The sequence below is a fragment of the Solanum pennellii genome, chromosome 3 (genome assembly GCF_001406875.1).
Source record: "Solanum pennellii chromosome 3, SPENNV200".
NCBI classification, from domain to species: Eukaryota; Viridiplantae; Streptophyta; class Magnoliopsida; order Solanales; family Solanaceae; genus Solanum; species Solanum pennellii.
Window position 1 is genome coordinate 41,516,666 of NC_028639.1, and position 13,255 is coordinate 41,529,920.

The following is a 13,255-nucleotide window of genomic DNA, read 5'->3' on the forward strand; positions in this document are numbered from 1 at the left end:
TTTGATTATGATATTATGAACTCTTATTCATGCTTTTTGATATTATAACTTGATAATAGAGTTGTCTTGACTATATGTTCAATTGTGTTGATATGCATATTAATTTGACTAGACTTAGTATTGTTCTTCTTGTGATGTATATGGTCTTGAATTGCCAAATATGTATTATTGACTTGTATTGGTTCTTCAATGTGCATAAGGATTTTCAAATGAAGTTGCATGTTTTAATGAAATGTCCCTTTTAGCATGATTTCTATGTGTGTATGCATATGGTCCTATACTTAGTACAAGTGATGTGCTAACCCCATTTTCTCCCTTTTACCCCAGCAGTTTAGGTTCCGGACGTTGAAGGGCTTGTGACGACTTTTGAAGGATGACATGGATTTCTCACTCTCCAAGTTGGGTAGGTCCGCACCACTTCAAGGACAATGCCCTTTTCTAACATCGTCTATTGATTAGTCTTAAAGAAAATATGTTCATTTCTTTCATTTTAGTATTAATGATTGTATAGCCTATGTGTGGCTTTATTATATTGTTGTATGGGCTATGCCCAATAAAGTGTAGCCTAAACTAGCAAAAAGTGTGGCTTTGATAAAAGGCTACACTTTTGGACTTTAAGCAACACTTTTTAGGGTGTGGCATAAAGAAGCGTAACCTTTGACAGTAGACAACAGTTTTTTAATGTCGCCATCTTTGGCTATACTTATAAAGCGTAGCCAAATCGGTACAAGGGAATACTTTGTTGTGAAGCATTAGCGACACCTATTTATTATTTTACTACACTTAAAAGTGTTGGCTTTGCAGTGTTATTGGTCACACTTCAAAAGTGTTGCCTTTTATATGTCATCTAGAGCGACACTTATAAAGCTTAACTTTATATCTCATCTGGACCAATACTTACAAAGTGTAACTTTATATCTCATCTGGAGCAACAGTTATAAATTGTAACATTAACACTGGACGTCCTAAAACAACACTTTTAAATTGCATGCATTCAATATGTAATCACATAATTAAACCTAAAACACAAAACTAGCTAATAATTAAATCGAAGATATATATTTCAAATAAACTTTGAGAAATGTGTCTTGTACAACCAATACTTAAAAAGTGATTTATTAAAGATATCTAATATTAATAAATGCCAAAAAAAACTAAATATATTCAAACATATATGACAATAGTACAAAAAACTCATCCTCATTCACTAAACGAGATCGAGTTTATTTCTGGCCACTATATACATATACATACATACATACATACATATATATATACATGTATGTATATATATATATATATATATATATATATATATATATATATATAAAATCATATAGAACATTTATCAGCACATGACTGCATGTATTGTAAACACAAAGGAAACCACATTTTGTCTCTCCGCTTTTAACATTGAATAGCTTGACCTTTTTGAGAGACTGTTGCTTGATTAATTTTTGCATTATCTGGTTTTAGCCCTTTTATTTTGAAACATTCAGTTATTTACAATTTTGAATGTTGGAACATTGGAACAACATGAATGTTGTGATCGCCATGGGATACTGCATCTACTTCAGCCAATTGTTTAGCCGAAAACATGAATTTTGTGATCGCCTTATCATTTTCTTCCAATTTAGACACAAGGTTCAGAATCTTTTCCTGTATTCATCACCCAATTAACATTTATCAGTCGACATAAGTTACTAGTACTAAAAAAATCAAGACTCCTACAGAAACATGCATATCCTACAGTACCATGAATCTCTCTACTCCACACCAATTAAACGTAATTAAGCCCCACCTCTCCCTTTTCCCTTCACCCTAACCAGAAATATTAACTTAGAGAACCATAAAGGGGACATAGTGCATTTGTGATGGATTATACTAGAAAAAATAGAAATGATTGAGTTGGGTATCTCAAATGTGAGTTACAGCATAGTATGAAATTGTGGAATGCTAGTTGAATCAAATTCCACATGCAAGGCAAAAACATACATAATTGAATTCCATATACATGACGATAACTTTTTAGTCACGAAAATTTCTTTCTTGTTCATTTTGAAGACTTCCTGGGGAATTTATCAGTTTTTTCAGATATCATCATGCAAAGTGGTTCTCTTTTATTCTTTTCTTTAACGTTCTATTTAAGCTGCTACAGGCATCGTCTCTGAAGCATATCCTCTTTGGATGATTTATTTAGAACTAGAACTGTGACTAACTTATCTATCCTGCCTATATTTTCAGGAGACAGATTCAGTAGAGCAATCTCCATAGATAGCTTACCTTCCTTAGAATGAATCACAGAATATTGTGAAAGGTTATAATCATATCATCATGATACTTAAGTATTTGTTATTTTTACTCACAATTCTATAGAGTTGAATGTTGGATTTAATATTGACCGATGGTGATTAATTCTCAAAAAGAGATGTGTGATTTCACATGTAAAGCAACATACTCCTAGGTTTCAAGTTCCTCTCTTCGTCTTCACTAGGCAGTTTGAGTGCACATTATACTACATTTTCAAGTAAAATTAGAATGGTTTAGGTTGAAGGGAATCTTCTTTTGCAGCTAACTGTTAGTAGTAGTTGAGAAACTACATTTAATTGCCATGAGCAACAGAGCATTACTCCGACATCAACTCTTTGAAAACATGACTTCAGTGAAGGGTGATGGAAATTTGAAAAGAGGATCTTGAATTCTAGACTTTCCTCCAGACTGCTCAACTATTAAATAAGTAGGACGTAGATATGAGTTCAGCTGATCAAGATTATGAGTCTAATGAAAGGATAAGATTGAAACCAAGAAGGAAGTAATTAATTTGACACATAATAGTCAATGCATCCCCGTGCTGCTAGATATTAAAAATTCGATTAACGACTTCTTTTTAGATTCTAACATGACTATCTAGAAAAATAATAGAGCTGTTGTTCTACCAATTTTAATATATTTCCAACAACTTGTTAGAAATATAAGTAGAATATAACATTAGAATGAGATAGAAATACCAAGAAGAGAAGTATATGGAAGAGAAGTATCGAATAACAAATATAAGTAGATAATGATTTTTTATGTAGCCATTACGTAATGTAGTTGCTATTCTTTACAACCCACTTTAATAACCACCTCCTACTTCTTCCATCTTAAAATGAATAAAGGAGTTAGGAATCGAAGGACAAAGTATCCATCTTTCGTATGAAATTCCTAAGGACAAAGTGTCCATCTTTCATATGAATTTCGACTTTCCACATATTAACAACATCATAAGAATGTAACACAGAATAATATCTCATGACGACAACCAAGCAGGTTAACAACAACTCAAAACAATTCAAGCACAAACAGATAGTTCAGAAAGCTAGTAGAGAACGTCAAAGTAAAGCCCAGATAACTATATCACCTAAAGACTCATTTTTTAAGCCTTCACACATCTATTGAACATATTTACACCAATACAGGTACACCATTGTAGCTCTACATAAGATACACCACATATACATAACTATTACATAACTACTCAACTATTACACATTCAACTAATACAAATTCATAAAATCCCACTTTAATTAGTAAGTTGCTCATAAAACTTAACAACCAGAAAACAATAATATTGAGGTAGAGCATAATAGATTACTTGTCAAAATTAGTCAGGAATATTTAAGTATTCTTAAGATAACTGATATTGAGTTTTTAAAAATTGCCTGGAAAGTATTTTCCAACAATACGAAAGATCTTATGACACAATTTTTTAGATCCAAATTCAAGGCGTAAGAACTATAGTTAATCAAGATGAGCAAAATCTTGTTCCTTGGAAATAAGAGGGTCAAAAGTGCAATGTAATTAAAATTAATGGAATCTCGACTAATCAACCAAAAAATGTAAATAAAATATATGCAATCTCGACCAAAAATGCATGGGAAAATGTGAGGTATACAATTACCATGTTCAGATTTTTATCTATTTAAGAAACTACTTACTCTCCACTCAGAAAATCTGCCTAGAGTTCCAAGAAAAAGCCTTCACGGGAGCCCAGGATACACAAAGTATACAGCCTGAAGCTTGTCCTTATAGTCAGAAGAGAGCTCTTCGTAGATCCACCTCAAGATGGTCAATCCAGGGTTGTTATCCTCCTTCTGGATAGAACTATGCATGTAGACAACACATAATGGCCCCTTAAACAGCTCTGTGAAAATTTTGTTAAAGACATACTCTTTCAACGCTCTGTACTTATAACTAGCGCTGTGAAATAATGTTGACATAGTTGTCTTATTTAATTATCATGAAACCAATAGGGAAACAAGAACAGAGAAAAATGAGATGGAATGTCACATGAGACAACTAAACAGCAACCACAAATATTTTAAAATGATTCCTTAATTCTGAAGAACAGAGTTATTCTTTTCAGGGAAAAGTTTGTCCTAGTCACAGTAAATACTTTTCTTTTAAAAGGTTAATCACAATGATTATATCAAAACTTGCATCAACTAAAAAGAACATTTCGTCAAAGTATTCTTTTAATTACTATCGACTTTTATGCTGGTTTAAGCTTTTTTACTTGTTGTTCATTTTTATGTGCTGACAGCATTTAACTTTCAAAAATGATCAATGAATACAAGAACGAGGATTCAAAACACTCTTGATTAAAGATAATCAAGAGAGTTGTCTCGTTATTAAAATTTTAAAATCACTTCTTGTCCTTATAAACAATGACATGATTCTTTTTTAGTAATACTTGATAATATAGAATCTCTTTGACACACAGAGTTAAAAATTTGGATACCTTTTAAAGAAATTAGAATTGGGATACAAATGTTTTTCGATTTACCTGATAACACCTTTTATATAGAGGATACATAAGTCCATTGAGGTAAAGAAAACAACAACATTTTGATCTTATGTACCTGATAAATTATAAACCGTTAATAATGTGAAATTCATCAAAAAGTTGCACAAATAGAGACCCTTGATTGGTCTAATTTTCCTTTGGTCAAAAATAAATCTATGTGAAAAGGAGGTATGCTTTGTTATCTGATGGTTTAATACTACTACAGACTAGAATTCTTTCTAGCCAATACAAGAAACTTGAGTTTCATGAATTAATACAGACAAAGTAACCCAAATCGCATAACTACAAATAAGATTGACATGAAAACCTACATTATCATAGACGATTTTAGCTCGAATAAGTTTCTTGGTCTAATAATAAAGAAATTCTCATTCTTATATAATGAATAATGCCCATGCCAAAGAATCTAATGTGTGTATATCTACTACAAGCTGGAGTCACTTCAATTAACACAAATCGTATCAACATCACAAAAAAAACCCACAAACCAAATCTGTAAGACTGTAACCCCACACAATAAACCAAATTAAAATAAATTCAGACATTTAAAGGTAGAAACGTCTACCTGATAAACTATATTCCAACAAAATTCTTTCAATGTGATGCGAATTCAAGACATCTTCTTCTTAAGTAAAGCATTTCGTTTTGTACCTGATGAACAAAGAGAAAAATATGAGTTTATTCGTATGTAGTCAGTGAAAACCCAGGAATGTGAAAAATTTAGAAAAACCTCAAACCATTCTACAATTTGCTTTCTGAAATAACATTTCTCAAGGAAATGTATACCTTCAACATAAAATTGTACTAGAATCTATTGTTTTGAGTTCAAGAGACTCGTTCGGCAAGAACATGGATACATCAAATACAAAAATAGTTGTTCGAAATTGTAAATAACTGAATTTTTCAAAATAAAGGAGCTAAAACCAGATAATGCAAAAAATTAAACAAGTGACAGTCTCTCAAAAAGGTCAAGCTATTCAACGTTAACAGCAGAGAGACAAAGTGTGGTTCCTGGTCCAGGTTGACCTTCTTGATGGCCGAGACTTGTGGTGGAGTTGTCCTCTTCCTCAGAGTCCTCTGAATTTCTTACCAGCTATTGAGACCACACAATTTTCTGTGCTTATGCATTGGGTTGCAGATCTAGTTGATCCTTCGATCATTGCGAATAGCAGCATGAGCGTGATCAACCAATATTACCTCAAATCAATTGAATCCTGCATAAGAGAAGGTTAAGGTTAATGTTATTCCTACCATTAAAGTATGTTTATAAAATGTACAAGTGATGTGAAAAAAATGAAAAAGTAACTCAGTCAACGAAATAATATCATTTACAGAGTGTTATCTTGCTAATTTTGAAAATAAACTCAACCACCTTGCAAACCATAATAGGGATAAAGATCTCAAGTTTTAACAGTCAATAGTGGATAATAAAATACAGTTCTGTCTCAATTACAAATCCAAATAGCTTTGCACTCTAGCATGTTAGAACATAAAATGCACTCCGAAGTAGAAGAAATAGGTAATATGTTAAAGCACATACCTAATTAATCCATTATGAGTTGAGGACTCTAAGACAACCAAATTTCCTATCAGCATGCTCCTCGGCAACAGATCGCTTTCTGCACTGCAATTTTAGTTGGGTGACTCCCTAGTTGGTGGGTTTAGCGTATATAATACCCTTGGAAACAGGACTCTTCTTTAAACTACGTTTCACACCAACATGGTAGACCACATAGCCCTGGAAAGAAAATAGTCTTAGGGTGTGTTTGGTATGAAGGAAAATGTTTTCCATGGAAAATGTTTTCCTAGAAAATGTTTTCCTGGAAAACAAGTAGATTTTGGACTTGTTTTCTCATGTTTGGTTGGTGAGTAGAAAATATTTTTTGGAAATGACTTTTAGTGTTTGATTTATGAATAAAAATTATTTTTGAGGAACATCTTTTATTTTTACTAGAGTAGAAAATAATTTATGAAATTGAAAATATTTTTATTTTTTAAAAAATTGATGTTTTTTCCAAAAAAAAATGTAATTTGAAATTGGAGGAGAGCTTTGGAAAATGTTTTCCTTAATTTTTGAAGGGAAGTCATTTTCCTTAATTTTGAGGAAAATGAGTTGATTTGGAAAACATTTTCCAAAACTTTTGCCCTAACCAAACATGAGAAAATTCGTCCCAAACACACTCTTAATCATAACTCAAAACTAGTCCATACAATGGAAAAGGTAGCATTTAACATGATAGATGAAATGATTTCTTACTATTGCTCGAATGAGTAAAAGAAACAGAGTATACTATATAAGGGTTTCTATCTTTTGCATCTACAAACTGACATAAATGATGAAAAATATAGCCTTCACAAGAAACTCAGCAATCACAGATGTATGTCTCCAACATAACACAAATATAATAATATAAGACCCAACAGTGAGACAGACTTAACCCATAGGCAGCTAATGAACACAAATATAAATCAGAAGAGAGCATGATTCAAACTTCATTTCCATTAGATATCAAAACTCAATACTCCTTTTATGAACAAATATTGCAAAAAAGATACAATATCCGTAATCCTACCATTAAGAACATACCGAGTAAATTACTATACGAAATACAAATGTACCTTGTTCGCCTTGTATCTCAAGCGGCATAACTTGTCAAGTTTGGTAGGCCTGGTGACACTGACGATAGAAAGGAGTTGACGGTACTCCCAGCACCTCACCCTTTATAAGAGCCTCATAACAGCTGACTGCTTCTTCCTCCAAAGCTCCGACACATAAGTGTAATCACCCATTGCGTCTATTGTTCTTGTAAATCGTCCGGCTTCCGAAATATCATTAATTTATGTATTGATGGAAGAAATACTTCTTGTTATGTGAGCTATGAAAAATCTCTAAAAGGGGGAAAACACCGTTCTTATGCATTTGAGAGGGTTTTTCTTATTTAGGGCAAACAGACTTCAAAAAGATTTTAACTTTAATAATTTTTTTGACAAATAAAAATAGGAGGTTAAGTGAAGAATATGCTGGAGGGAATTCAATATTTAGGTGAAAACTTTAGGGCCACACTTTTTATGTGTGCTTTTTATAATTATAAAAATAGCACACTTTAAAAGTGTGGTCATATGTGTAAATAGGTGTTGCCAATTAAATCATAATTTAACAACGCTTATAAAGTGTAGTTTATACCATTAAAGAATACGTTTTATAAGTGTTTGCAAATATTAGTGAAGCCAAAAGTAAAAAACTTAGGCTACACTTTAAATGTGTACACAAAAATATTATAGGCAACACTTTATAAGAGTTGTAAAGATTAAGTGAGGTTGTAGGCCTAAAATGGTGTAGTGGGTCTATGTATACTTGATATGAGTATATTATGTGAATGTGAGGGGTCTATGTAACACTCATGATAGATAAAGGAAGGTTTTTAAAAATTCCGCATTTTTAACATATGAATTTAATGATGTAAGCTAAGAGGCTTGTCTTAGTCCTTGATGAGGACGACGACGCCGGTTACGTCTAGGGGGTGCTCCACAGATGTGACAATCTTGGTACCAGAGCATGAGGTTGAATATCTCTATAGTCAATGTCTCACTTAACCACATCTATGTAGATTCATATTCATAATTGTGATGCACGCCACACTTATGAATAGGAAACTATAAGATGCTTGGGAAACTCTCCTTTTTTTGGAAATCCAATATCATTCGTCAAGAGTCTTGACTCTATGTTCCCTTACCATCTACTCGTTTTGTGGTTATAGGCAATGAATACTTGAAGAACAGTCGCTCGAAGACTTGATGAGGAGATTACCAATGCAGGAGTTTCTCCATAAGGCAATCAAGTTCCTCCTCTTGAAGAAGTTGCTAATGATGATCAAGCTTCAGTCAATCTTACTTCTTTCACGGATGGGAACATAAGGGAAACCTTTCTCCAAATGGTCGAAGCCATTACCACTCAAGCACAAGTTGTCACTACTCAAACTCAAGCAATGACCGCCCAAGCTAATCGGGAGGTTGTACCCCGAGGAAACTAACATGCGGGCACCATTGCCTCCCATTTGAGTGATTTCACAATGATGAATTCCCCTACTTTTACGAGTTCAAAGTTGAGGAAGACCCCCAAGATTTTATTGATGAAAGCTCCAATATTCTCTATGTTATGGGGTTGACTACAAGTGAGAAGGTCGAGTTAGCCACTTACAAAATCAAAGATGTGGCCTAAACTTGGTACGTCCAATGGAGAGATAACAACCTTTTAAGAAGTGGACCGGTGACATGAGAGATCTTCAAGAAGGCTTTTATTGATAATTTCTTTCCTAGGGAGAAGAGGGAAGCCAAAGTTGTGGAATTCATGAATCTTCGTCAAGGAGGTATGAGTGTACTTGAATACTCTTTAGAATTTACTAAGTTGTCATAGTATGCTCCTTATTTTGTTTCTGGTCCTAGGAATAAAATGAGTCGCTTTGTGACGGGGCTGTCCGATGACTTGAAGGAAAAATGTCGTTTGACTATGCTTTATGATAATAAGAACATTTCTCATCCTATGGTTCATGCTGAACAAGTGGAATATACAAGAATTAAGAGATAGAGTATGGATTCTAAGAGGGCAAGATCTTTTGATGGTGGTTCTTCAAAGGGTAGGCTTGACATTCAAGACAAGCCTAGGTTCAAGAAGAGGTCTTCTAATCAAGTTCCTACAAAATTTCTCAAGGCTCGTAATGAACGGGTGTCTAACCTTAAGTCTCATAAGTGTAGAGGTACTAGATCACCAAGAAAGAAGTTAACTTGTTGAAAGTCTTGCAAGAAGCATTATGGTGATTACCTTATTGGGATGGACAATTGCTTTGGGTGTGGAAAGAGTGGCCACAAGGTTAGGATTTCCAAATTTGATGGGGCAAGACAAGGGTAGTGGGAAAGCTCAATCTAGTTGTTCTAATGTGGATCCTCCAAAGAAGAATCGCTTATGCACTTCGCTCAAGGGGTGAACAAGAGAGTTCACCCGATGCGGTGACGAATATGTTACAAGTCTTCTCTATTGATATATATGCTTTACTTGATATGGGTGATACATTAACTTTTTTTACTCCCTTAATAGCTAGAAAGTTTGATATTTTTCCCAATATTCTAAATGAACCTTTCATAGTAACTACTCTTGTAGGTGAGTCGGTGGTTGCAAAGAGGGTGTACAAAAATTTTCCCATAATGTTCCCCAAAAGAGTGACTCATGTTGAATCAGTAGAACTTGATATGGTCGATTTTGATGTCATTTTGGGGATAGATTGGTTGCATGCTTGCTTTGCTTCCATAGATTGTAGAACAAGGGTGGTCAAGTTTAACTTTCAAAATGAGCATGTTTTAGAGTGCAATGGGGGAAATTCTAATCCTAGAGGCCGTATCATTTCTTGTTTAAAAGCTTGTAAGATGATCTCTAGAGGGTCTCTATATCACATTTAAGAGTCAAAGATTTAGACTCCAAAAATCATCCTATTGAGTTAGTCCCCGTAGTAAGGGAATTCGGAGGTCTTTCCTAATGATCTTCCCGGAATCCCTCTTGAATGGGAAATTGATTTTGGTATTGACTTGCTACCAGATACCAACCCCATTTCAATTCCTGCTTATCGGATGACTCAAGCCAATTTGAAAGAGTTGAACGATCAATTCAAAGATTTACTAGACAAAGACTTCATAATACCTAGTATTTCCCTATGCGGTGTGATGTATCGTGGTTTCACGGCACTTCCAATGCTTTTTCCTTATGTTTAGTGTGTTTCTTGGGCATTTTTGTAGTAATTTTAATGTGTTCTATCTGTGTTTTGAGGAAATTTGTCCAAAACGAAAATGCAGAATTTTTTGCAAAAATCAGTGCAGAAGTGACCTACGAAGACATCGGCGACCTTTATCCCATCAACAGACCGTAGGTGGTGATCGTCAACTGAAGGTTTAAGCTTTTGAAGAAACCCGAGGAAATCTGACTAAGTTTGGGGCTACGGAAGGATCAATGGTCCATCGACTAATCGACAGACCGTCTTGGAAAATCATTGATCAGATCAGAGATATGTCCAGTACCGGTGTTGATGAAAATCTAAGTATGGAGCGACCAGAAGCATCGACGACCAGTAAGTGAATCGACGTAACGTGTTGTTGGTCCATCGATTGGATCATAGAAGTTGCAAAAGTGAAAGCTGAAGAAAAAGCTATGTGTGGACCGACGGAGGCAGTCGACGGTCCGTCGTTCCATCAATGGACCGTCTGTGGGGTCGTCGATTGAAGCCGCGTTTTCTAGACAAACTTTCCTTAATTGCTTTCCTTTTATTTTAGGACAATGTATTTATAACAAGGGTGTAAAACCTCATTTTTGGGGTTGGATCTTTTATTATTTTTCATACTTTTGTTCTTGGAGAATTGACTCTGCATCTTGGGCAATTAATTCAAGTTTTTGAAATCGATTCTCAAGTGAATTTTGTTGTTTCAAGTATAATTTCTGGATTTTCTTCAAATTTGTCAAAGTAAGTCATGATTTATCATACAAAAAATATGAATTGTGTTCTTCTAAGCATGGGTAACTAAATCCACAACTAAGGTTGTGGGAACCATGTGTGATTAACAAAATAAGCATAGTTAATTAACAATTCTCAACTAGGTTGTTGCATGCATCAATAAATCTTCATCTAGAAGTCTTTTTAACGAATGCACGCATTAGAACTCGCCTTATTGCTATTTGTCGGACCAAGGGGATAGTTAATAGGAAAAGAATTTTTGACATAGATTTAGTAGATACAATCTAATAGGCTAGTTTCAGTTGGTGCGAGGTGATAACTAAGCAAAACATCGAATATGATGCCTAATATAAAGTAAAAGGTAAGGTGTAATTTAAACACACATAGCAGGACCAAGGTACGGGGTGAAATTCTTTAAATGTCGGACCAAGGATTTAAAGATACATAAGTTATCACTTTCCATGCAAAACCTTAGGAAAGAATTGTTACAAGATAGGGTTATGGTGTTGTGAACCTATGGGAAACAATTACACCCTAGTTTCTGTCATAACTTGATAAAAAGAAACAATTTACTCTTGCTACTTGTTACATTTCATAACATCATAATACTTTTGTTTCAACCCCCCCCCCTTTAATTATTAGCTTTTGGAAAGGAGTTGACTAAATAGAGGTAATCGTACATTAAAGTTAAGTCTAAATTATTTTCCTCGTCGGGTCTACCCCAACCTTATAGTTGGATTCTTTAATTGATATGATCGCTTATACTTCTATAGGGAAGTATAATTTGAGCATATCAGGGTGCTAGGATGTTGTTTGTGAAGAAGAAGGATGGATTCCTTAGAATATTCATTGATTATCGCCAACTCAATAAACTCACTATAAAGAACAAGTATCATCTCCCTCGGATTGACGATTTATTTGATCAACTCCAAACGGCAAGCTACTTTTTCTAAGATTGACCTGATATCTGTGTATCATCAACTTAGGGTGAGAGATGCGGATACACCAAAAATGGCATTTCAAACTAGATATGGTCAGTATGACTTCTTAGTAATGTATGTTGGTCTCATTAATGCCCCGACGGTATTTATCGATCTCATGAATAGGGTGTTTTGAAGTTACCTAGATTCATTTGTCATTGTCTTCATTGACGACATCTTGGAATATTCGAAAAATGAGGGTGAACACATGGACCATTTGAGGGTGGTGTTACAAGTGCTTAAGGAGAACAAATTGTTTGCCAAGTATAATAAATGTGAGTTCTTGTTGAGCTCGGTAACATTTTTTCGTCATATCATCTCTAGTGAGGGGGTTGAGGTTTATCCAAGGAATTCCGGAGCAGTTAAGAATTGGCCTAGACCATTGATTCCAGCGCCATTAGGAGTTCATTGGGTCTAGCGAGTAATTAATAGGAGGTTTATGGATGGTTTTGCGTTCATTGCATCTCTCTTGACTTATTTTACCCAAAAGAATGTGAAGTATGAATGGTTGGAGGCATGTGAAAGAATCTTCCAAATCCTGAAGGATAGACTTACTTCCGCTCCAGTGTTGACCCTAGCGAAGGGTACCAAAGGCTTCATTGTGTATTGTGATGCATTCCGAACGGGCTTAGGGTGTGTTCTTATGCAACACGAGAAATTAATAGCCTATTCCTGTAGACAACTTAAGGTGTATGAGAAGAATTATCCAACTTATGATCTTGAGTTAGCGGCTGTTGTATTTTCCTTGAAAATATGGAGACATTATTTGTATGGTGCCCATCTTGATGTGTATACCGATCACAAGAATCTTCAATACGTGTTTACTCAAAAAGAGTTGAATCTTTGATAAAGGAGGTGGTTGGAATTGTTGAAAGATTACGACATGAGTGTCGTCTACCATCCCGGCAAGGCCAATGTGGTTATGGATGCTCTAA

General features: G+C 34.6%; 1 long non-coding RNA gene across 4 annotated transcripts; it reads right to left on the bottom strand.

The window, feature by feature from the left end:
- Positions 1-1,320: 1,320 nt before the first annotated feature.
- Positions 1,321-7,871, bottom strand: LOC107012626. Of its 4 annotated transcripts, none has more exons than XR_003577179.1 (5): positions 7,466-7,871; positions 6,387-6,584; positions 5,873-6,060; positions 3,978-5,497; positions 1,321-1,659 (listed from the first exon to the last, which is right to left on the bottom strand). It is a non-coding gene; the product is annotated as an uncharacterized LOC107012626 (long non-coding RNA). The 4 variants fall into 4 exon arrangements; XR_003577181.1 differs by lacking the exon at positions 1,321-1,659 and having other exon boundaries at positions 3,838-4,183; positions 4,826-5,497; positions 7,466-7,868; XR_003577180.1 differs by lacking the exon at positions 1,321-1,659 and having other exon boundaries at positions 3,838-4,901; positions 5,412-5,497; positions 7,466-7,858.
- Between the last annotated feature and the right edge of the window lie 5,384 nt (positions 7,872-13,255).